General features: G+C 40.0%; 1 protein-coding gene and 1 long non-coding RNA gene across 3 annotated transcripts in view; one reads left to right on the forward strand and one right to left on the reverse strand.

The window, feature by feature from the left end:
• Positions 1-23155, forward strand: part of LOC110840215 (uncharacterized) — a 69426-nt gene that overhangs the window by 12371 nt on the left and 33900 nt on the right. The window lies entirely within an intron of this gene.
• On the reverse strand, positions 974-21534 carry LOC147874540 (uncharacterized). The gene is made up of 2 exons (XR_015534215.1): positions 21136-21534; positions 974-1179 (listed from the first exon to the last, which is right to left on the reverse strand). It is a non-coding gene; the product is annotated as an uncharacterized LOC147874540 (long non-coding RNA).

Consider the following 23155-nt stretch of genomic DNA (forward strand, 5'->3'; position numbering starts at 1 on the left):
TTTAACATTTCGTTTTCTGGTTTATTTCGTAAGAAGTTTGTTTTAAAATACCTTCTCAGAGGCGTGTAACATAATAATGTATTCAAATGGAGACCAGTGCGCTAATACACGGTCCTTAAAGTAGATTAATCATAGATGCAAATTATATCTGCAATTATTTTTTGATATTTTTAACAAAACCTGTCTCCTTTGAGGTTATTTTTTTTCGATACAAGTCTTTGTATTGATTGCTGTGCATTTAGTTCATTTTTTAAATGTATTTACATATATTTATTATAATTTGAGTGTCACGTGTTCTTTTGTATCATTAGTGACTCTAATAAAATAATTTAATTTTTATTATTATTATTATTAACCAGGACGAAAATGTAAGCTATAAAGACGAAGGAAAATGAAATGAATATAAAGATGGTATTGGAAGCAGAAAACCGATTAAAATGTTAATGTGAAGGAAATGGTGATGATGATCTTGATTCATTTGGGTTCAATTGTATTTCATCAGTTAGCAGGACCGAGTACCAGACAAAAGACCGTGGCAAATACAGAACAAACTAGCTTGTTATATTCTCTACTCATCAGTGTGCTATTATATTCAGGCAGAATAATATATTATCACTTTTATATCAGACGTCACTGTGTAGTGTCTGAAATCCTCCACTCCGGTCAGAGAGACGCTTTGAACCTACATCTTTCAACCATAATATTTTGAAAGGAATATGGCGTTATTTCACAAACAAAATTGTAAGTGAAGGTAAATGTTCATTGTCGTTTATATTCAGTCTTTGAAGCTTTCTGTTCCGAGATTCTTCAGTTAGTAGCAACTTCCTTTTGAAATATCAAATTCCATACGAGGGTGACCATAAGCAACCTAACCTAAGTTCAACTAGTTACTTTTTGGGGGGTTTTGCAAAAGATATAAAGCCTCTAAGGTCCATTTATTTTGACAGAATACCTTGTTTCAGTTTTAAAAATGTTTAATTTAATCAGAAACATAGCTGAAAAATAACTTTAAAGATGTATGACCGAACCCGGCAAAATGTTCCTGTGATCGTATCTGAGCACATGACCGGCCGCCGCGGTCAATTACAGTTCGTTTGTCTTCTCTGGATTTAAAATCCGTTTGGGCGCAACCTCGAAGAACAGTCACCTTCATACTCGCCCGCCGTGAGAACCTGAAATCTGAATCAAGAAAAGTTAAGAGAATGCTATCAGAGGACCAATAATTCACAGAACGGAAAAGAAGTGCCCCAGATTCACGAAAGTTACAGGGGACCTTGCAGGTGTTGAAACTGCCGTTTCATAAACACACACGAGAAAAGATGTTGTTGACTGACACATCCATATTTGTGATAATCCATTCAAGTTCTTATAAGTTGTGACGCCGTGTGGACTCGTTGGTGGTTAACCCAGAAAACCACGATTAATAGTTAAAAATCACAACACCAATTCTCGGATGGCTCAACTAATAATATTGTGGATAGAGGCCGGATGACAGGGGTTCGATTAAAGTGAGAACGATGGATTTCTCTGATCGGAATCAAATCCTGTCCAGTGGCGATTATTTCTCCGTTGTGGAAAGTGATCGTTGTGTGTGGACGATCACTCAGCTAGTGCCGATGGTTTTAAATTTCCTCCCGTGTTAACAAAAGCGCGCAACTGGATTCTATCCCGATCAAGTTACATCCAGGTCTCACCTTCAAATTTTACTTCTCTAAGATCCTTTTTAACATTATCTGGCCAAGACTCCTAAGTGGTCACTTCCCTTCAGACGTTTCGACCAACAATTTGTATGAACTTCTTGTGTTCTATATATCTCGTGTACTTCATTTTCCATTACTTTCCAACACTAATACAGTAAAACCCCTCTAGTTGGACACCCCTCTATATTTATTTTATTTAGTGTTCTGTCTGAGGACAGGTCCATATGAACAGGATCCTTCCATCCTTTTCTCGGACTGGGACCTGTTCATATACGTTCTTGGCAGATGATCCAGAAGTGGTTTGCCATTGCCTTCTTCTGTGTGTGAATGGAGTAATTGTTGGGATGCCACGGAGGAAAACTCCGTGTTGCCTAGACCACGGCCTTGCCCAACACAAGTTATAAATTCGGGCACCGCCGGAAATCGAACCCGAGACCCCAGGATTACAAGGCCAGCGTTCTAACCCCTAGACCACCTCATCTTATTATTATTTAGTGTTCTGTCTGAGGACAGGTCCATATGAACAGGATCCTTCCATCCTTTTCTCGGACTGGGACCTGTTCATATACGTTCTTGGCAGATGATCCAGAAGTGGTTTGCCATTGCCTTCTTCTGTGTGTGAATGGAGTAATTGTTGGGATGCCACGGAGGAAAACTCCGTGTTGCCTAGACCACGGCCTTGCCCAACACAAGTTATAAATTCGGGCACCGCCGGGAATCGAACCCGAGACCCCAGGATTACAAGGCCAGCCAGCGTTCTAACCGCTAGACCACCTCATCTTATTATTATTTAGTGTTCCGTCTGACGACAGGTCCATATGAACAGGATCCTTCCATCCTTTTCTCTTCTCGGACTGGGACCTGTTCATATACGTTCTTGGCAGATGATCCAGAAGTGGTTTGCCATTGCCTTCTTCTGTGTGTGAATGGAGTAATTGTTGGGATGCCACGGAGAAACCGGGGAAGCCCCCGGAGGAAAACTCCGTGTTGCCTAGACCATGGCCTTGCCCAACACAAGTTATAAATTTGGGCACTGCCGGGAATCGAACCCGAGACCCCAGGATTACAAGGCCACATAATTTTACATGTCCACAATACCCTATATCCTGGACACCCCTATATCCTGGAACTTGGTCACCCCATCTGTTGTAAGCTGGAAAGGTTCATGCATGCACTTAGCTTCAATGCTTTTATGGGAAATGTTTACAGTTAGTATTTTGTTGTTTTGAATTTCTGACTGATGAATGCCTTCTACCTGAGGATTGGCTTATGTTTGAAGGTGTGAGACTTTGATCCCTTCACTGGACTACAGTACGTATTGCTAGTACAGTACAATCGCACTATAACGCGGGTCGCGGGGGACAGGGGTAAACCCGCGCTATAGAGAAACCGCGTTATTAAGGGAGTGCATCAGAAAAATCGGTTCAAGTACTGGACGTACTGTATTGATAGACTATCGCCATTTAAGAGTATACATACTTATTTTACTAAGTTACGATTGATTTTTACGAAAAAAAGTAATAAATAATTAATTTGGCTTGCATTTTAATATAATTTTGAGTTCTGTGTGAAGGATAATTGATGCAAATTTTTCCTTTTTGCTGTACTATGGGGGGACATGAGGTACCCACGTTATATCCGGAACCGCGTTATAGAGGGGTTGTACTGTACTGTGCTTGCAACTGAGTTAGTGTTAACAGAAATTACAGTAGTTAGATTATGTAAGTGAATAGATTACATTGTCGGTAAACGTAAAAGTATCAGTGCCCTTCTCTTAGAGCGTATTTAATTTAGTGAAAACTAAAATTTGTAAAAATCTAATATACCCTTTTGATTTTTCTCAGCAATAATTTCCTTTTTTGGGAAGGGCTCCATAATACTCAACAATTTCCACATTGTCATTACACCACGATTTGAAAGGATGATTCTTCCTTTTGTGTGAACCTAACCTAACCTAACCGACTTCAAAAAACCCACCACTGGACAGTATCTGGGTATTTCAAACAATCAACGCAATCACACCAAGTTTATTTGAGATTACATTTTAGTATTATCCTTCCACCTTCACCTAAATCTCCAAAGTGGTGCAAAGGCTGTTAAATCAACAAAGAACGCATATCCTGTCAAGGTTAGCTTCTTGTGACCAAATAAATTATCCAACCGCGTGTGCTGAATCATATCTGAAATACATGCGTAGCAGAACAAGGCAAGTCAGAAAAAGTTGACTTACCACATTTTAAACTAAATGTGATTCTTGTGCAAAAACACGTAGCGAAAATTTCTGTTTCTACAATAGCATATTAGTACAAGCCAGTAAGCTGACAACCAATTATTCGTCACGACTAACAGAAAACTTTTATTATTATGGACATCAGACGTCATTAAATTTGATGAAACAAAGTACATTACGGTCATCTGAGTTTGACACTTTTCTTGCCAAAAAAGACTTATATGACACCAAGTGTTATGGAAGACATCAGTAGCAGAGTTGAGGTTTGTCGTTCATAAAAACAAGCACGTTATTTCATGCAGTATCTAGATGAAATTCGAAGATTAGCTTGCGCACAGGACTTGTTTTTGGTCGTATGAGATGGACTCGTCCGATTCACGCGCTAGAGGGGTGTCAGCTTCAGTTGGTTTGTAGTTCTGACAACAATAAGCACACTCAGATCGTGAATAAAAACAGTAACTTCCCGATGATTAGATACAGAATATCTGGCTCTGCGAAGGAATAAAATGAAATAATAGAAAATAATGACTCTGTTGTACTTATTAAATATTTTTTTGTATTTATTTCTATTTAAAACACCATTTTACGATTTATCCTGTTTAGAAGCTGAGCGACAAGTTCTGGCGCTTGCGCAAAGGACTTGTTTTTTGTCGTATGAGATGGACTCGTCCGATTCACGCGCTAGAGGGGTGTCAGCTTCAGTTGGTTTTGTAGTTCTAGCTGTGTTCAGATCGGTGAGTCACCGCAGCTGAGGCCGTGCGACCCTCCCCCCCTTTCCCCTCCACTAATAAACTCGCCTGTCTCGGCTTTCATATCGCGCGACCCATTCTGACAACAATAAGCACACTCTGATCTTGAATAAAAACAGTTACAACTTCGCGATGTTTAGATACAGAATATCTGGCTCTACAAAAGAATAAAATGAAATAATGACTCTGACGTACCTATTAAATATTTTTTTTATTTATTTCTATTTAAAACACAACTTTATTTCCGAAAATCAGACTATACGGATATAGAATTGCGTGTAGGGAAATGAAGTGGGTTCTTTCTGAAACAGTCAGTAAAGTTTCTATTTTCTCTCGTTCAAAGACGCTTTAAACAACGGTGGGCCATGATCACGCCACAGAAAACGAATCAGACCGAAACTCAGGTACAGTGGACTAATCCAATACGTTCCAGCCAGACATCTCAAATTTGGGCTTCTACAAGAACTTTAAAACATTTGTAATTAACCGTAATATGTGTATAATCTAGATTAAATTGACACGAACATTGAAAAAGACAAATGTGAATTACCCTTCCCTTAATTACCAACTGAGTACGCATTTTATGTGCATCCCTGCAATTCATACATTCTTGATTTTACAGAAAAATAAATTAACTAATTTTTATTTTTATTCACGAAAAATCAGCTCTCTACACGCTCAATGTTTAGTGCGCTATCTAAATGAAATAATTATGTGTCAGTTGTAACAGCAGGCAATAGTCAGAACTGCGGCTTAAACTTAAAATCAAACGAATGTAACTCACATTGAACGTACGAAGAAAGTTTTTATAATTCTCAAAACTAAAAAGAAATCTTAAAAGAGGTACATATTACAGTGACCCAATTTCTCTGCAATGAACATTTCGTATTAACAACTTTCAATAATTGCGTTTGGCTTATTGTTTATTTAACGACATCATCATTAACTTACACGATGACTGAGGAATGCGTTAGAAAACATATGAAAGAAAGCGTCACGATTTAAATTAAAGTACTGTTCCGGTATTTCTCTGGAGCGCCTGAGAAAACCTAAGACAAACATTAGTCCGAATAACCGGTGTCTGGACCAAGATTTGAACTTTAAGTCTTTCGAATAAAAAAAATAAATATTTAAGGTTTAAGTTACTCCGTTAGTTTATGAAATACAACAGAAAGGCGTATGGGAGGAGCGGAGGTAATACTCCACATGTTCCTGTTCTTGAAATTAGATGAATGTGGTCACCTTTCAGCTCGAGGCTTCGTCTTTATGTCCTATGGACGGTGCCAGAGAGACAGCCACTCTTAGAAATCGGCTCCGACCGTCTAACCCACTCAGTAGTACTAAACTATCACAGCTCCGAGCACATAAGATGCGTTATAAAATCTTGTGGCTGTTTTTAATACTTGTAAGAGCATCTTCTCTGCGTAAAAATTATCTAAAACAAACCTAGCACGACATACGTAAGAGAAAGTGCTTCATTAAACATTCATCTGTATCCACCACGTCACAACTGGCCTCAAGAATACAAAATGAAGAGAAGTTTCACTATAGGCGTTCCCACTCCATCAATTCGAAACCAAAAACTTTTAATGATACTAATATGAGTTCCAAATTTGGACTAATGGATCTTTTTAATTACTTATTCGCCGACTTGTAACATTTTAGTAGAACTGAGTGGCAGGTGGGGAGGGAGGGGTATTTATTACTTTATAGAGGGATTGTGGGCGTAAGGGTAAAGTCTGAAATCAAAGTGCTCTCTGCAAAACGTAAGTGCCAGAAAGGAACTCATTACATGTGACAACCCTTAAAAGCCTTGAGAGTCTGACGTCGACAGACTGGGGGATTCCCTGCACAGTGGCTTTCAAGTTTATATTAGCGGGCCAGTTTCCTGACTGGAGAGAGAGATTACGACAGCTGTATCAGACAAAACATCGTCCAAGGTACGGGAGGGAGTATCCTACCAAACGCACAAACTCTTGATGTAACAAAAACGTATAGATTTATAGACTCATCGAGTATCGGAGTTATTTTCTGGAAGCAAATATAAACAGTTACCTTTACTGACGACTCAAATATAAAAGATGACATTAAATAAAGTTTGTGGCTGACCATAATTTACTTTTAAATATCAGTGATTTAAGGGGCCGTAATTTTCATTTTCGGAATTATCATTACGTCGTTAGTATCATCTTTAATTTTTCAGTTTTACATTGGCTTTAACCAGGCCTACAATAATTCTGCATTTAAACAAGATTAGTGAAAATGTAAGACTATAAATTGACATTAGTCATGGTATTAGTATTAAGTTGATTCAGAAAATGAAGACTAAAAATCATAAAAAACAATAAAATTCAGTAATTAGTGATAAGTTTAAACTACATAACACCCGTTGATGGCTAAATTATAGCCGAAACTAGTAGTGTAAGTTCCTATGTAATCGAGTACTCGATGGGGAAAGTTAAATGATATTTTAATCTTTTAACAATATTATAATTGTGATTGACGGCAAATTTTTAATATATTTTTAATAATTATGAATCACAATATGACGCATTTACAATATCTTATTAAGTTGATGCTTGTATCGAGTATAGAATGTGAGGCATTTTATCCAAATTTACGCATTAAGACGTGTGGGATTACGTTACAATTAGCTTACTTTTCACCTATTTCATTGTACACAAGTTTTAATTCTTTGTGCCAGGTTCACATATGCATTAATGCTTTTACGTCTAGGCCTTCTGGGTGTGTCTGCCTAATCGAAAGCCAAGGCAGTAAGGTGTAGATATAAATTGTTTTGTTTTTTACTTATTTATATACCTGGTCTGACAAATTTGTGTTCTGTAATTACTGTTCTATTCAAGTAAGCATCATAATTGTTTTCCATAACATCACTATTACTATTTAAATATAATACATGCAACTAAATAATAATCAAATTAACAAGAAATTACATGAATATAATGAAAGTTGGTACACAAAGGCAAGGAAAGAAGTACTTCACTCTCAATAAACATAAAATGTGGAAAAGAAAATTTGGTGTTTTAAATACGTCAGATGTAATTCAATGAAAATATAGAAAACTGCAGACTTTGGATTTTCACAACACCATTTTACACACTAGTGTAACCCACATTGGTTCATTATTATTATCGTTATTGGCAAATTACCGGTCAAGAATGATGGAAAATATAATGCAGTTAAACCAATAGTTGTAAATATTAACTCAGCAGGCTAAAAATTATTTAAAAGCAAATTGTCAGCAACCACCAGTAATAATAATAATAATAATAATAATAATATTGAAATACAAGGACCTTCTCATAGAAATACAGAGAATGTGGAAGGTTCAAGAAAAAATAATTCCAGTAGTTATAGGGGCAACTGGAACTGTCTCCAGGTCGCTCAGGAAATATTTGGCCAACATCCCGGGCGAACACGACGTCAGGGAACTTCAGAAAACTGCAATTTTGGGAACTTCATACATAATTCGAAAGACGCCGTCGTAAAATAAAATTATATAATACATGTAATACATATTAAAAACAAAATGGATCCCGGAAATAGCTGCTGCCCTATGTACCTTAGGGACAAGGTCTGTCTCGGGTACATGGAAGTACATACCCCATAGTGTGGTGGAGAGATGGGATAATAATGGTTATGTATGTGATGTGTGCAATGTAGTCAGGTACTTCATGCGTTCTACAATAAAAACTACGTACTTTTCTCCCATACAAACAATAATTTGAGGCCATACTTTTATTCTAATTCTAATTCTAATTCTAACGTTACTTCAATATTATCGCCTTATATTTAGGAGAGGATTTCTTTAAGTAAGACGAAAAGGAAAAACGTTCGACCCTAAAGCAAAGATTCCAGTACCTGGTGGATCATTTTGGAAGGAAAGTCAAGATTAGGCATTCTCTGTGGAGAAAAAAAAATTGCCGTTCTTAAACTGTAACCAAACTTACAAAAACTGGGTTGTAGAAGGACCATTTTATCCACTATCATACCCATCCCCTTGCAAGATTCGAGTTCAGATTTGGAGGGGTGGGGGTCTGAAGAGGAACATGCACTGATTAACTAGATTTCGTTTAATTTAATCCCGGATTAAGAGCAAACGAGTGGCGTACCGCCTCACCCCTCCTCAACCCAACCCCGAGGCACTGAACTCATGGACTATTACCCGTTTAAAACTAATTCAAGTCATATAATCAGGGATTTAATAGTGCTAATTTGTAACGAACAGACGAAGACTGGATTTTCAGATGCATACATGATATGAGAATCGTGAAATAAATTTTGAAAGTAGAAAGTTTAAAGCCTTAGGATCTTGTTCATGTTTGTTGTTTGGTATGTGATTTAGAAAATAAATTCGCTTTTCACTCTAACAAACAAATTAAATAAAATATTGTGATACACTGGTTATTGCTACCCTGTAAAAGGTTAAGCGATAATTCAGACACGAAAACAGACCAAAAGAATTCATCAAAAATAAATCAGTCCTTGCTCGTCTCAAATGGGCATTGAGAATATTCCAACACCAAATATTGTTAAGTAATCCAGGAGTAAGAACAGCATTCAGCCGTCGTGGATTGAGTCAACATTTTGTGAACGAACTGTAGATATACTACGCAGGTTCCCTCCTTCTTTATATTTGCATTCTTTAAGAAATTCGAATTACCAAATCTGTTAAAGCCACGTTTACAGCAGAAGAATCCGTTTGATTTGCATTTTTGTCGTGGGTGTGGCAAACAGTGTTCCCTTTGAGTCGGCATAATTCGCTGGGTCATGTACCAGTTTATGGGAGCACATGAGCCCAGTGGCTTCAGCGTATTAAGTACGAAGGTATGCAAATCACTTGTGTCGTGTAGAGAAATGTAGTGAGGGATAACGAAGCGGTGGATGGAAGGGGGAAAACTTGGAAGACATGACGTAAAACGGAGGATGCCATTAAAGGTGTTCTTACAGAAGCAGGTCTGATTATGTGAATTAGACTCAGCTGACTCAGGAACACGATAATGAAACTTCCACGATATGAGAACAATTTCCTAACTAAACGATTATCAGCTCTCCTTACCACCTGCTTTAACATTCAGTGACTCTCCATTTTGACAGAATATATTTATGCCTTTCGTAAGATACTCAGAACAAGTAACTACAATTTTCCCACAGTTTTAGAGAACTGATTTTTAACAGGGAATTATGTGTGTTCTTTAAGGTGGAAACTGAATTTGTACTTAGGATTTTTGGGATTAAATATAAGTTACTTATCATGTTATTATTTATATTTTATTTAATGATGCTGTCAGTAGCTCAGATCATATAGTGTCGAAAGATTTCATGATTAATGAATAATAAATATGAAAGGACATGGAAGAAAAAGCCATAATTTAAGATTTTAGTCTGGTACTGTCTAAAAGGATTTTTGAAAAACTTCAATGATCCGATCTCTGTATTTAAATCTGAACACAGCGAGTCCCGAGCATGACGTAGGAATGACAACCATTCAGTTGCTACTTTCGATATTGAGATATTTCGCCAAGAAAGATATAAAAGAGGGGTAGAGTAACCTATACGGACTTTGTACAAGATGGAACCGAGGCCACCCCCCCCCGAAAAAAACAGGGGTTAAGTGACAAGTTCCCCTGTCTGTACAACCAGAGTACCTTCACAGATGCTTAGGACAGATTTAGAGAAAAAGCAGATACCGAAGGGTTCAAAACATTACGATAAAAATTCACTGCCTCGAATCCCGGCCGTCTAATCCGTAGTTAGTTACACACAATACCGACTGAGGATGAGCCGGGATAGCTCAGTCAGTATAGTGACTAGCTACGGGCTGGACGACCGGGGTTCGATCCCCGACGGGGGCAGAGGATTTTCCCTCTAGCCTCTGGGGCCCACCCAGCCTCCTCTACAATGGGTACCGGGGTCCTTTCCCGGGGGTAAAGCCGGCCGGGGCGTGATGCTGACCACTCACCCCCATCTAGTGCCGAGGTCAAGAATGAGTATGAGCTATACGTCCTCTCCCCCCAAGCGCCTACATGGCGTATAGTGGGACAAACTTTACTTTACTTACCGACTGAGGTTTTCCGGCTTATGAGAAACTGTAATAGTATCAAAATATTACAGGTTAATCCATTTCCTTTCTCGGATGTAATATACATCACTACTGTTCCACCACATAAATTATTACATTATAAATCATTATTTGGCATATAACAAAAATAGAATCAAAGTAAAGAAGGAAACCTACATTACCTACGGACTACAGAGGAAGTTTGGGATCCGATCAAGAATAAGCAATATTTACGTAGTTTCAAAACTAACAAAAACCTAGAGATGTCCGTAGTAACCAATGGCCCCTTTCAGTGGTTTAAGGAGAATTGCCAATAAATCGGAATATGTAGTGAAAGATAGAGTTGTCTCTGCATAAGCATCACAACTCGGACCCGTACAGATGGTCTGTAGGTAAATTTCCATCCATTTAAACGAGATTAAGTTACAAGTCAAATAGCGATGCGATTACAATAATGTTAAAAGCTGTTGCACTTTTATAATTAAGAAATTCTCTGTGCGACCCCTAGCAATTAGACCCCATCACCATGTAAGTCACTTACAAACACATTACTGATTTCCCCCCCCCTCCCCAAGGGTTTCTCCATCCACCCTGCACAGGTAGCGTACGAAATAAATTCCCTCAGGACTAGTAAAGTTGCTGGAGACATGTGTTACTTAAATCCCCAGCACAGAACAATTTATTGTAAATAAATTCCAAAATATAAATTTAAATTCTCTCGATGGACAATTAAGTAACTGAATGAATTTACAGACAAATTGTTGGGTTACATTTGATGAAAGGAATTCTTTAACTCGAAAAATCAAAATCAAAACGTAATCGTTACTGGCTTAATGTAGATTCGATTATTAAGAGTTGGCATTTCTTCCAAATCATATGCAATTATTACACCATCACGACCACTCAGAAATGATGGAATCACGAAGTGTTCTTTTTCAGTACAGCATTTCAGTCAGTGTAATAACTAAACTGAACGACCCAAAATCATTCCCGGAAAGGCAGCTTATTTATCTTCCAAGAACACACACATCGGCTCCAAGACCCTACTTTACAAATGTAATGTTTGCTGAGACACTTCTCGTTTATTCTAGAATAAATTACTAAGAGTACGTCTTAAATCTTAATGCAGTTTTCTCTAATTAGGTAGTGGCGTATCTTTTACTAAAAATGAAAAGCCTATAAACTGACATAACTATGTAGGATTTGAGTTTCTCACGGCGGTGAGTAAGAAGACGGATCTATTATGGGTCGTAAGGCCGCGGAGTCTGTTAGTTAACCAAACTTTTAAAGATCCTTGCTGCCTCCATCATCTTCCATGTCTGCCATAATTATTTTCTCTTAGATTAAAGTAGTGACAACTTTTCCATCTGATGTAGACCGACTCGGTTCTTGTAGAATTAGGAAGTTATATTTCCTCTGTACCGGATTTAACGAGTATACTGTCATGGCTGACAATTACGCACTTTCAATAAATTTATCGCCATAGCTCAAACTGCGAATCTTGTCTGTGTAAACAAGTAGCACTACTAAGTAAAATTGTTATGAAAAGGAATGAGTATAATTGAGTCACCAATTTTGAAACTGGGAAATAAAATTCGTGCTGTAATGTTCCAGTATCATACAACGCAAAACAAAAGTATTGTTTGAGACAGTGGTATCTAACGTGTGTAGCCATCCAATGTTTGAGGGATAATCTGAGTTGTATGTAAACTAGAACAGACTTTTCTGAACAAGAAAACAGGGATGGGAGGTGGGGTTATTGATTTTCCACATAAACAAACATGCCCAAAATTCCTTCCCCGGATCTCAGTGACGATAGACGAAGAAGAGAATGTTCACGTATTCCCTCCGATGAGAACGCCCTAGTATTGAGTCGCCTAATTGCAACGATTCTCCTATAGCAGATAGATCAGTATCGCATAAACCACAAACCGCAGACAGAAGCCTCAGTAACCGTCATTACCCTGCAGAGCAGTAGTTCGTGGATCTCCATCGACGCAATTACAACTTAAAAATGAAAGTTCAGCAAAACCAAACGCGTAGCGTCTCCCAGATATAACCATACAATACCGGTTATAAAAAGGAATAAAAACTTTACTTTTCGTTACACAGAATATTTACGTAAAAACATTGGATATTTTTGGTAGAAGTGTTTTAATATACTTGATTTTAAAATATATAATTCACAAATAAATAACTTAATACACAACTTCATACCACGAGTCAGATATATCAAACTCAGTGTCTACTAAAAGTCACTTAAAAAGACGTTTCGTGGGCATCAAACGGGTAGGAAAATTATAACCGCCTGCTTTTATTACTTTTAAGCTTAAGCGTAAGATAGTTTTTAAAATAAATTTTTTTTGGATGCTTTTCATCGTCTAATAAAATAATAAAATTGAACGAGTTAGGGATTAGCTCCATCGATTGGGCCCAATAGAGTAGGTTACATGAAGACGGAGATAGACTCCCATCTCCGAAACGTCGTTCAGTTTTATTATACGATGGAAAACATCCAAAAAACTTTTTATTCAAATAACGCACTATCGTCACAATCTTTTAGATCTGAGTTAAGATAGTTTTTGTTTACACACAATTGTAAATCTTATTGAGACAAATTTCATAGTTTATTTAACTCAAATATAAAACAGCGGTACAAAACTATTTGACATAAATTTTAAACTTAGAACTGGAACATTTAGGGCCGTACATCGTGCATAATTCGAAAACAGAGTCGGTTCACATAAGTTATTGAAGTGGGCCGCGCGAATGACGTGCCTGTTTTACGTTCAACAAAGTTAATTTCGCTCTCACTTCAAACGTTCTCACTGCGGCCATACTGATACTATTCGGTATAAAAGTGAGTTATCTGCTGGCATGATGTTCATACCGAGCTTCACAAATCCCACTACATTTCAATCATAAATATAGATGTTTCTGGTTCAAAACTGGGGACAGACGAAATACGTACACACGAAACTCACTAATACGTTTCCTAAAACACATATCGTATCATCATCCAGATGATAGAGGCAGAAAGGACCTCTGAAACGTTGATAAACGTCTACCAGACTACATGACGCTACAACCCAGAAGACAGAAATCTTCATCGCCCTGATGATGGAGGCAGTATGACCTCTGAAACGTTGGTTAACATCGACCAGACTACAGAGCGCAACAACCCAGAAGACAGAAATCTTCATCGCCCTGATGATGGAGGCAGTACGACCTCTGAAACGTTGGTTAACATCGACCAGACTACACAGCGCAACAACCCAGAAGACAGAAATCTTCATCGCCCTGATGATGGAGGCAGTATGACCTCTGAAACGTTGATAAACGTCTACCAGACTACATGAAGCTACAACCCAGAAGACAGAAATCTTCATCGCCCTGATGATGGAGGCAGTATGACTTCTGAAACGTTGATAAACGTCTACCAGACTACATGACGCTACAACCCAGAAGACAGAAATCTTCATCGCCCTGATGATGGAGGCAGTATGACCTCTGAAACGTTGATAAACGTCTACCAGACTACATGACGCTACAACCCAGAAGACAGAAATCTTCATCGCCCTGATGATGGAGGCAGTATGACCTCTGAAACGTTGGTTAACATCGACCAGACTACACAGCGCAACAACCCAGAAGACAGAAATCTTCATCGCCCTGATGATGGAGGCAGTATGACCTCTGAAACGTTGATAAACGTCTACCAGACTACATGACGCTACAACCCAGAAGACAGAAATCTTCATCGCCCTGATGATGGAGGCAGTATGACCTCTGAAACGTTGGTTAACATCGACCAGACTACAGAGCGCAACAACCCAGAAGACAGAAATCTTCATCGCCCTGATGATGGAGGCAGTACGACCTCTGAAACGTTGGTTAACATCGACCAGACTACACAGCGCAACAACCCAGAAGACAGAAATCTTCATCGCCCTGATGATGGAGGCAGTATGACTTCTGAAACGTTGATAAACGTCTACCAGACTACATGAAGCTACAACCCAGAAGACAGAAATCTTCATCGCCCTGATGATGGAGGCAGTATGACTTCTGAAACGTTGATAAACGTCTACCAGACTACATGAAGCTACAACCCAGAAGACAGAAATCTTCATCGCCCTGATGATGGAGGCAGTATGACTTCTGAAACGTTGATAAACGTCTACCAGACTACATGAAGCTACAACCCAGAAGACAGAAATCTTCATCGCCCTGATGATGGAGGCAGTATGACTTCTGAAACGTTGATAAACGTCTACCAGACTACATGAAGCTACAACCCAGAAGACAGAAATCTTCATCGCCCTGATGATGGAGGCAGTATGACTTCTGAAACGTTGATAAACGTCTACCAGACTACATGAAGCTACAACCCAGAAGACAGAAATCTTCATCGCCCTGATGATGGAGGCAGTATGACTTCTGAAACGTTGATAAACGTCTACCAGACTACATGAAGCTACAACCCAGAAGAAGAAATCTTCATCGCCCTGATGATGGAGGCAGTATGATCTCTGAAACGTTGGTTAACATCGACCAGACTACACAGCGCAACAACCCAGAAGACAGAAATCTTCATCGCCCTGATGATGGAGGCAGTATGACCTCTGAAACGTTGGTTAACATCGACCAGACTACACGGCGCAACAACCCAGAAGACAGAAATCTTCATCACCCTGATGATGGAGGCAGTATGACCTCTGAAACGTTGGTTAACATCGACCAGACTACACAGCGCAACAACCCAGAAGACAGAAATCTTGATCGCCCTCATGATGGAGGCAGTATGACCTCTGAAACGTTGATAAACGTCTACCAGACTACATGACGCTACAACCCAGAAGACAGAAATCTTCATCGCCCTGATGATGGAGGCAGTATGACCTCTGAAACGTTGATAAACGTCTACCAGACTACATGACGCTACAACCCAGAAGACAGAAATCTTCATCGCCCTGATGATGGAGGCAGTATGACCTCTGAAACGTTGGTTAACATCGACCAGACTACACAGCGCAACAACCCAGAAGACAGAAATCTTCATACTCATCGCCCTGAAGACGGAGGCAGTATGACCTGTGAAACGTTGGTTAACATCGACCAGACTACACAGCGCAAGAAACCAGAAGACAGAAATCTTCATACTCATCGCCCTGATGACGGAGGCAGTATGACCTCTGAAACGTTGGTAAACATCGACCAGACTACACAGCGCAACAACCCAGAAGACAGAAATCTTCATACTCATCGCCCTGATGACGGAGGCAGTATGACCTCTGAAACGTTGGTAAACATCGACCAGACTACACAGAGCAACAACCCAGAAGACAGAAATCTTCATACTCATCGCCCTGATGACGGAGGCAGTATGACCTGTGAAACGTTGGTTAACATCGACCAGACTACACAGCGCAACAACCCAGAAGACAGAAATCTTCATACTCATCGCCCTGATGACGGAGGCAGTATGAACTCTGAAACGTTGGTAAACATCGACCAGACTACACAGAGCAACAACCCAGAAGACAGAAATCTTCATACTCATCGCCCTGATGACGGAGGCAGTATGACCTCTGAAACGTTGGTAAACATCGACCAGACTACACAGAGCAACAACCCAGAAGACAGAAAACTTCATACTCATCGCCCTGATGACGGAGGCAGTATGACCTCTGAAACGTTGGTTAACATCGACCAGACTACACAGCGCAACAACCCAGAAGACAGAAATCTTCATACTCATCGCCCTGATGACGGAGGCAGTATGACCTCTGAAACGTTGGTAAACATCGACCAGACTACACAGAGCAACAACCCAGAAGACAGAAATCTTCATACTCATCGCCCTGATGACGGAGGCAGTATGACCTCTGAAACGTTGGTTAACATCGACCAGACTACACAGCGCAACAACCCAGAAGACAGAAATCTTCATCGCCCTGATGATGGAGGCAGTATGACTTCTGAAACGTTGGTTAACATCGACCAGACTACACAGAGCAACAACCCAGAAGACAGAAATCTTTATACTCATCGCCCTGATGACGGAGGCAGTATGACCTCTGAAACGTTGGTTAACATCGACCAGACTACACAGCGCTACAACCCAGAAGACAGAAATCTTCATCGCCCTGATGATGGAGGCAGTATGACTTCTGAAACGTTGGTTAACATCGACCAGACTACACAGCGCAACAACCCAGAAGACAGAAAACTTCATCGCCCTGATGATGGAGGCAGTATGACTTCTGAAACGTTGGTTAACATCGACCAGACTACACAGCGCAACAACCCAGAAGACAGAAATCTTCATCGCCCTGATGATGGAGGCAGTATGACTTCTGAAACGTTGGTTAACATCGACCAGACTACACAGCGCAACAACCCAGAAGACAGAAATCTTCATCGCCCTGATGATGGAGGCAGTATGACTTCTGAAACGTTGGTTAACATCGACCAGACTACACAGCGCAACAACCCAGAAGACAGAAATCTTCATCGCCCTGATGATGGAGGCAGTATGACCTCTGAAACGTTGGTTAACATCGACCAGACTACACAGCGCAACAACCCAGAAGACAGAAATCTTCATCGCCCTGATGATGGAGGCAGTATGACTTCTGAAACGTTGGTTAACATCGACCAGACTACACAGCGCAACAACCCAGAAGACAGAAATCTTCATCGCCCTGATGATGGAGGCAGTATGACCTCTGAAACGTTGGTTAACATCGACCAGACTACACAGAGCAACAACCCAGAAGACAGAAAACTTCATACTCATCGCCCTGATGATGGAGGCAGTATGACCTCTGAAACGTTGGTTAACATCGACCAGACTACACAGCGCAACAACCCAGAAGACAGAAATCTTCATCGCCCTGATGATGGAGGCAGTATGACCTCTGAAACGTTGGTTAACATCGACCAGACTACACAGCGCAACAACCCAGAAGACAGAAATCTTCATCGCCCTGATGATGGAGGCATTATGATCTCTGAAACGTTGGTTAACATCGACCAGACTACACAGCGCAACAACCCAGAAGACAGAAATCTTCATCGCCCTGATGATGGAGGCAGTATGACCTCTGAAACGTTGGTTAACATCGACCAGACTACACAGCGCAACAACCCAGAAGACAGAAATCTTCATCGCCCTGATGATGGAGGCAGTATGACCTCTGAAACGTTGGTTAACATCGACCAGACTACACAGCGCAACAACCCAGAAGACAGAAATCTTCATCGCCCTGATGATGGAGGCAGTATGACCTCTGAAACGTTGGTTAACATCGACCAGACTACACAGCGCAACAACCCAGAAGACAGAAATCTTGATCGCCCTGATGATGGAGGCAGTATGACCTCTGAAACGTTGGTTAACATCGAGCAGACTACACAGCGCAACAACCCAGAAGACAGAAATCTTCATCGCCCTGATGATGGAGGCAGTATGACCTCTGAAACGTTGGTTAACATCGACCAGACTACACAGCGCAACAACCCAGAAGACAGAAATCTTCATCGCCCTGATGATGGAGGCAGTATGACCTCTGAAACGTTGGTTAACATCGACCAGACTACACAGCGCAACAACCCAGAAGACAGAAATCTTCATCGCCCTGATGATGGAGGCAGTATGACCTCTGAAACGTTGGTTAACATCGACCAGACTACACAGCGCAACAACCCAGAAGACAGAAATCTTCATCGCCCTGATGATGGAGGCAGTATGACCTCTGAAACGTTGGTTAACATCGACCAGACTACACAGCGCAACAACCCAGAAGACAGAAATCTTCATCGCCCTGATGATGGAGGCAGTATGACCTCTGAAACGTTGGTTAACATCGACCAGACTACACAGCGCAACAACCCAGAAGACAGAAATCTTCATCGCCCTGATGATGGAGGCAGTATGACCTCTGAAACGTTGGTTAACATCGACCAGACTACACAGCGCAACAACCCAGAAGACAGAAATCTTCATCGCCCTGATGATGGAGGCAGTATGACCTCTGAAACGTTGGTTAACATCGACCAGACTACACAGCGCAACAACCCAGAAGACAGAAATCTTCATCGCCCTGATGATGGAGGCAGTATGACCTCTGAAACGTTGGTTAACATCGACCAGACTACACAGCGCAACAACCCAGAAGACAGAAATCTTCATCGCCCTGATGATGGAGGCAGTATGACCTCTGAAACGTTGGTTAACATCGACCAGACTACACAGCGCAACAACCCAGAAGACAGAAATCTTCATCGCCCTGATGATGGAGGCAGTATGACCTCTGAAACGTTGGTTAACATCGACCAGACTATACAACGCAACAACCCGGAAGACAGAAATCTTCATACTCATCGCCCTGATGACGGAGGCAGTATGACCTCTGAAACGTTGGTTAACATTGACCAGACTACACAGCGCAACAACCCAGAAGACAGAAATCTTCATCGCCCTGATGACGGAGGCAGTATGACCTCTGAAACGTTGGTTAACATCGACCAGACTACACAGCGCAACAACCCAGAAGACAGAAATCTTCATCGCCCTGATGACGGAGGCAGTATGACCTCTGAAACGTTGGTTAACATTGACCAGACTACACAGCGCAACAACCCAGAAGACAGAAATCTTCATCGCCCTGATGACGGAGGCAGTATGACCTCTGAAACGTTGGTAAACATTGACCAGACTACACAGAGCAACAACCCAGAAGACAGAAATCTTCATACTCATCGCCCTGATGACGGAGGCAGTATGACCTCTGAAACGTTGGTTAACATCTACCAGACTACACAGCGCAACAACCCAGAAGACAGAAATCTTCGAAATCCTACATATAGTATCGGTCCCTCGGAATCGTAAGTACAGGACAATTCAAGCACTGTGATACCATTCCAAAAGACTACGAGTAAAACAGAAGAGCTGAAGGCTACAGAAACCAACAAAATATTATTAACTTCCCGACGTATCGATTATTTACTGAATAAAACTACGTATGGCAAATAATAATAGTAAATGAACATAATCAAACTTAAAAGAGGACCACGTGAAAATTTAAAAGCTTTCCTTAAAATGGAACACCCAAAATATAGGACACGTATTCGGGCTTCAAGGGAGCAGTATAATTTTAAACGACGAAAGCCACTAAGTACACTTTCCACATATTTTACATTTATTACTTAAATATAAAGGATCATACTAAAACCATTAATAATCTTTAATTAATCCCAATCCTTTTCCACAATCAGACGATATGAAGCAATTTAAACAAACCTATTAAAATTTTGTCATAAATATACTCTAAGCTTCGTAATTAGACCTAACACAATTTTCCCTTTCCACTAACTTCTGTTCGTCTCCAATTTCAGTTCTCTAAAAAAAAAGGGGAAAAACGAGGAAAATTGTTTTAAACAGCATCGTAACGAAATGTGGGCTGTTTTAAGGGCCCACACCACGTAGATTCATTAAAACCTGCATAAAGTATTGTTCTACGTAACTAACACCTTGACGTGCGCATAAACAAATAACAATTTCTTCAAAACACGAGCTACAGTGGATGTTTCTGTTTTATGCAAATTCTGTAATAGGAGAATCGCCACAGAACACAGCAGATCCTGTGTATGACATAGCACGGATCTACGCAACTGGTAACAACTGAGTTACGAACTGCGTGATGCAAAACCTTCCTTCAGATGTCGAGAGTTACTCTGACGGTCGATAAATGTCGGTCTTCACAGAACCAGAAGGTTCATAACCGCTTTTACAAAATATCGATATATGACTCAGTCCTAAATAAGTTCAGTCTTTCCTAGGTCTTACACTTAACCTTACGACCACTGCAATGTACTAATCGCTGGATTGAATTAACGTGCGTGTGTAAAAGACATCTGACATTCGGAGTTTAATATACATTTCTCCGTTAAACGAATTCGGCAAAAGCGTACCCTTTTTCACAAATGACGTCCCTTATAGTATAACATGTTATCTCAACCACAAAAATATTTACGATGTGTAAAGGAACTCTCATTATCCATTACCAATACAGCTCACTGTCAGATACTCCTTATGTCTCCCAGTGGACCTTTATTCTTCTTAATGGGGACCCAAATGCATCATCTGACGTAATATTAGACAAAAAGAAAACATTCTGGCTTAGTGTTCTACAACACATACACACACACAAATCCGCCCACATAGTTGAAATTACATTCATTTGCCCTAATACTTCGACTGAAAAATACGATAATTTTTAATAATGAAACCATTGAATACATTTTCCTTTAAAAGTTGACTCTGCGTACATTTCATATCATAGTAACTTCGTATTTATTATAGGTTACCTTGGACTTGTAGAGACTCCCACTAAATTCGTTTGCTGTTGCTGGAATAATTAACTAATCACTTTGTAGGAATTCCTGTTACATTGAGACAAACAAGACATAATAGACGTACTACGAAGAAACTTGTGAACTCTTCATTCCTTCAAAATGAATGTCTATTTGCCGATCACAGTGGCCGCGTGGTCTGGGACATGTCTTGAGTAGGCCAAGGTCCTTCAAGGACTGCACAGCCACGCAGAGAGAGAGAGTCATTCTATTTGGTAGGGACAACAATATTCATCAATTAAAAGGACATGATTTGTACATAATTTCCGCTAAGGTAGGTACGGAACACGCTGACCTATTATACAGTCTCAAATTCTGCACCATCTTGTAATTTTTAATATGTTAAGGTTCGTGATGTCAATGATTTATCTCGATACAAAATTTCTCATGCCTAATTGCAATGGTTCATAAATTATCATCAGCATATCAAAATTTCCACAAGAATTTCCACAGAAGCCATATTATTGATTTACGTTCATGTTCCCAAACATTATTTTATCAAAGGCTCAACATTTATAGCCCCTCCCCCCAATTCGTCTTCATGGCGTGTACGTAATTTATCACAACGCCAATTATAACTTTTCCCCTGTTTCTCGATTCAAGCAGGTATCGACAGATTGCACCATTACTAAATTATCTTATACGCTGTCTGCATTCCTGCTTCAAAGACGTAACCCCTTTGTCAGCTGTGTATAACACCAGACTGCTTACGAGACAGATAGATGGACTATTTCCTCCTGCCCCAACTACTCGCAGCTAGCAACCCTCTATAAGAATGATGTAACATGTTAAGATTGCACTGGTTAACCCCATGGTCAATAAAAGTTACAGAATAGTCCATTTAAAACGCAACTCAAACAATAACAGTATTTATAAGCTTTGGTAGCATAAATATAACAAGACAAGCGAGATCTTTGTTAGTTTTAATTTATTACGTAAAACTTACGTCCATCAGCTTCTCTAAGACATACAAAGACTTCCTATGACCTGATGTTTTGTTACAATTCTGTGTATTGTTGTCTTATTCGGTACTTCATTGTTAGAATAAGCATCGCTGAATGCTTCACGAACAGCAACGGATTTCGTTTTGCGAAGTTACGTATCGAAATAAACACGTGTTCTGCTCTTCACTAGACTACATTCGCCTGGCAACTCGGGTGACCTTGGCACGAGGGATAGGTTTGGAAGGTATATCAAACGCGAGAGGACAAGCCAGCCTTTGCTTCAATTCTTGCAGCGTTGCATATTATACACCGAACAAACATGTAAGAACTGAATAAAAGTACTCATATAAATACACGGTTATAAACTTTGGCTGGACTAGTGTTTATTGTCAAATTTACAATTCTTCGCGTTTTGCCGTCCTATCAGGAAAAACTGTTCTCCAAACTGAATCACAAAGCACGGATCCTTCACTATCAAACAAACAATGTGCTCATCTGTCAAGATTTTTTATCTCTCTCTCTTTTCGTCTCTTTCGACAACTCCTCCTCCCCCTCCCCCTTTTCGCTGTAGTTTTTAAATTCCGTCAAGCTTCTCTGTGGGATTGACTGGCCCTAGTATTTGTTTCTTTGTGGAATTATATTTTGATTTTGCAGCGGGATTTCCGCCATATTCCATTCTCGTTGGCGAAACAAATCGTCACAGGGTGTATCTGAAGATATGACTCGTTTTTACATCAAGTACATTTCGACAACATTTTAAAACAACATATGTCATTCCTTTTAACCTCTAGACAAAATCAATCCTGTCTTTAAAGCCATATTCTACAACAACATCGATTCCTTCATTTACACTGCGATGCTGTCAGTGAGATTAGCAGCTCCCTTAACCTGTATTATGCTCTTTTCGCGATTTAGTGATCCCTTGTGTCAGCGCTCTGAGCTGTCCGCTTCGAAGCAGCACGTGATATTCTTTATCTGCAAGAACTGTTCCATTACACAATCGCCAGACACACTGGTAGAACTCATTACTG

This window comes from Zootermopsis nevadensis, unplaced genomic scaffold (genome assembly GCF_977971745.1).
Source record: "Zootermopsis nevadensis isolate Lab colony 2312 unplaced genomic scaffold, Znev_1.0 Znev_ptg000008l, whole genome shotgun sequence".
Taxonomy (NCBI): domain Eukaryota; kingdom Metazoa; phylum Arthropoda; class Insecta; order Blattodea; family Termopsidae; genus Zootermopsis; species Zootermopsis nevadensis.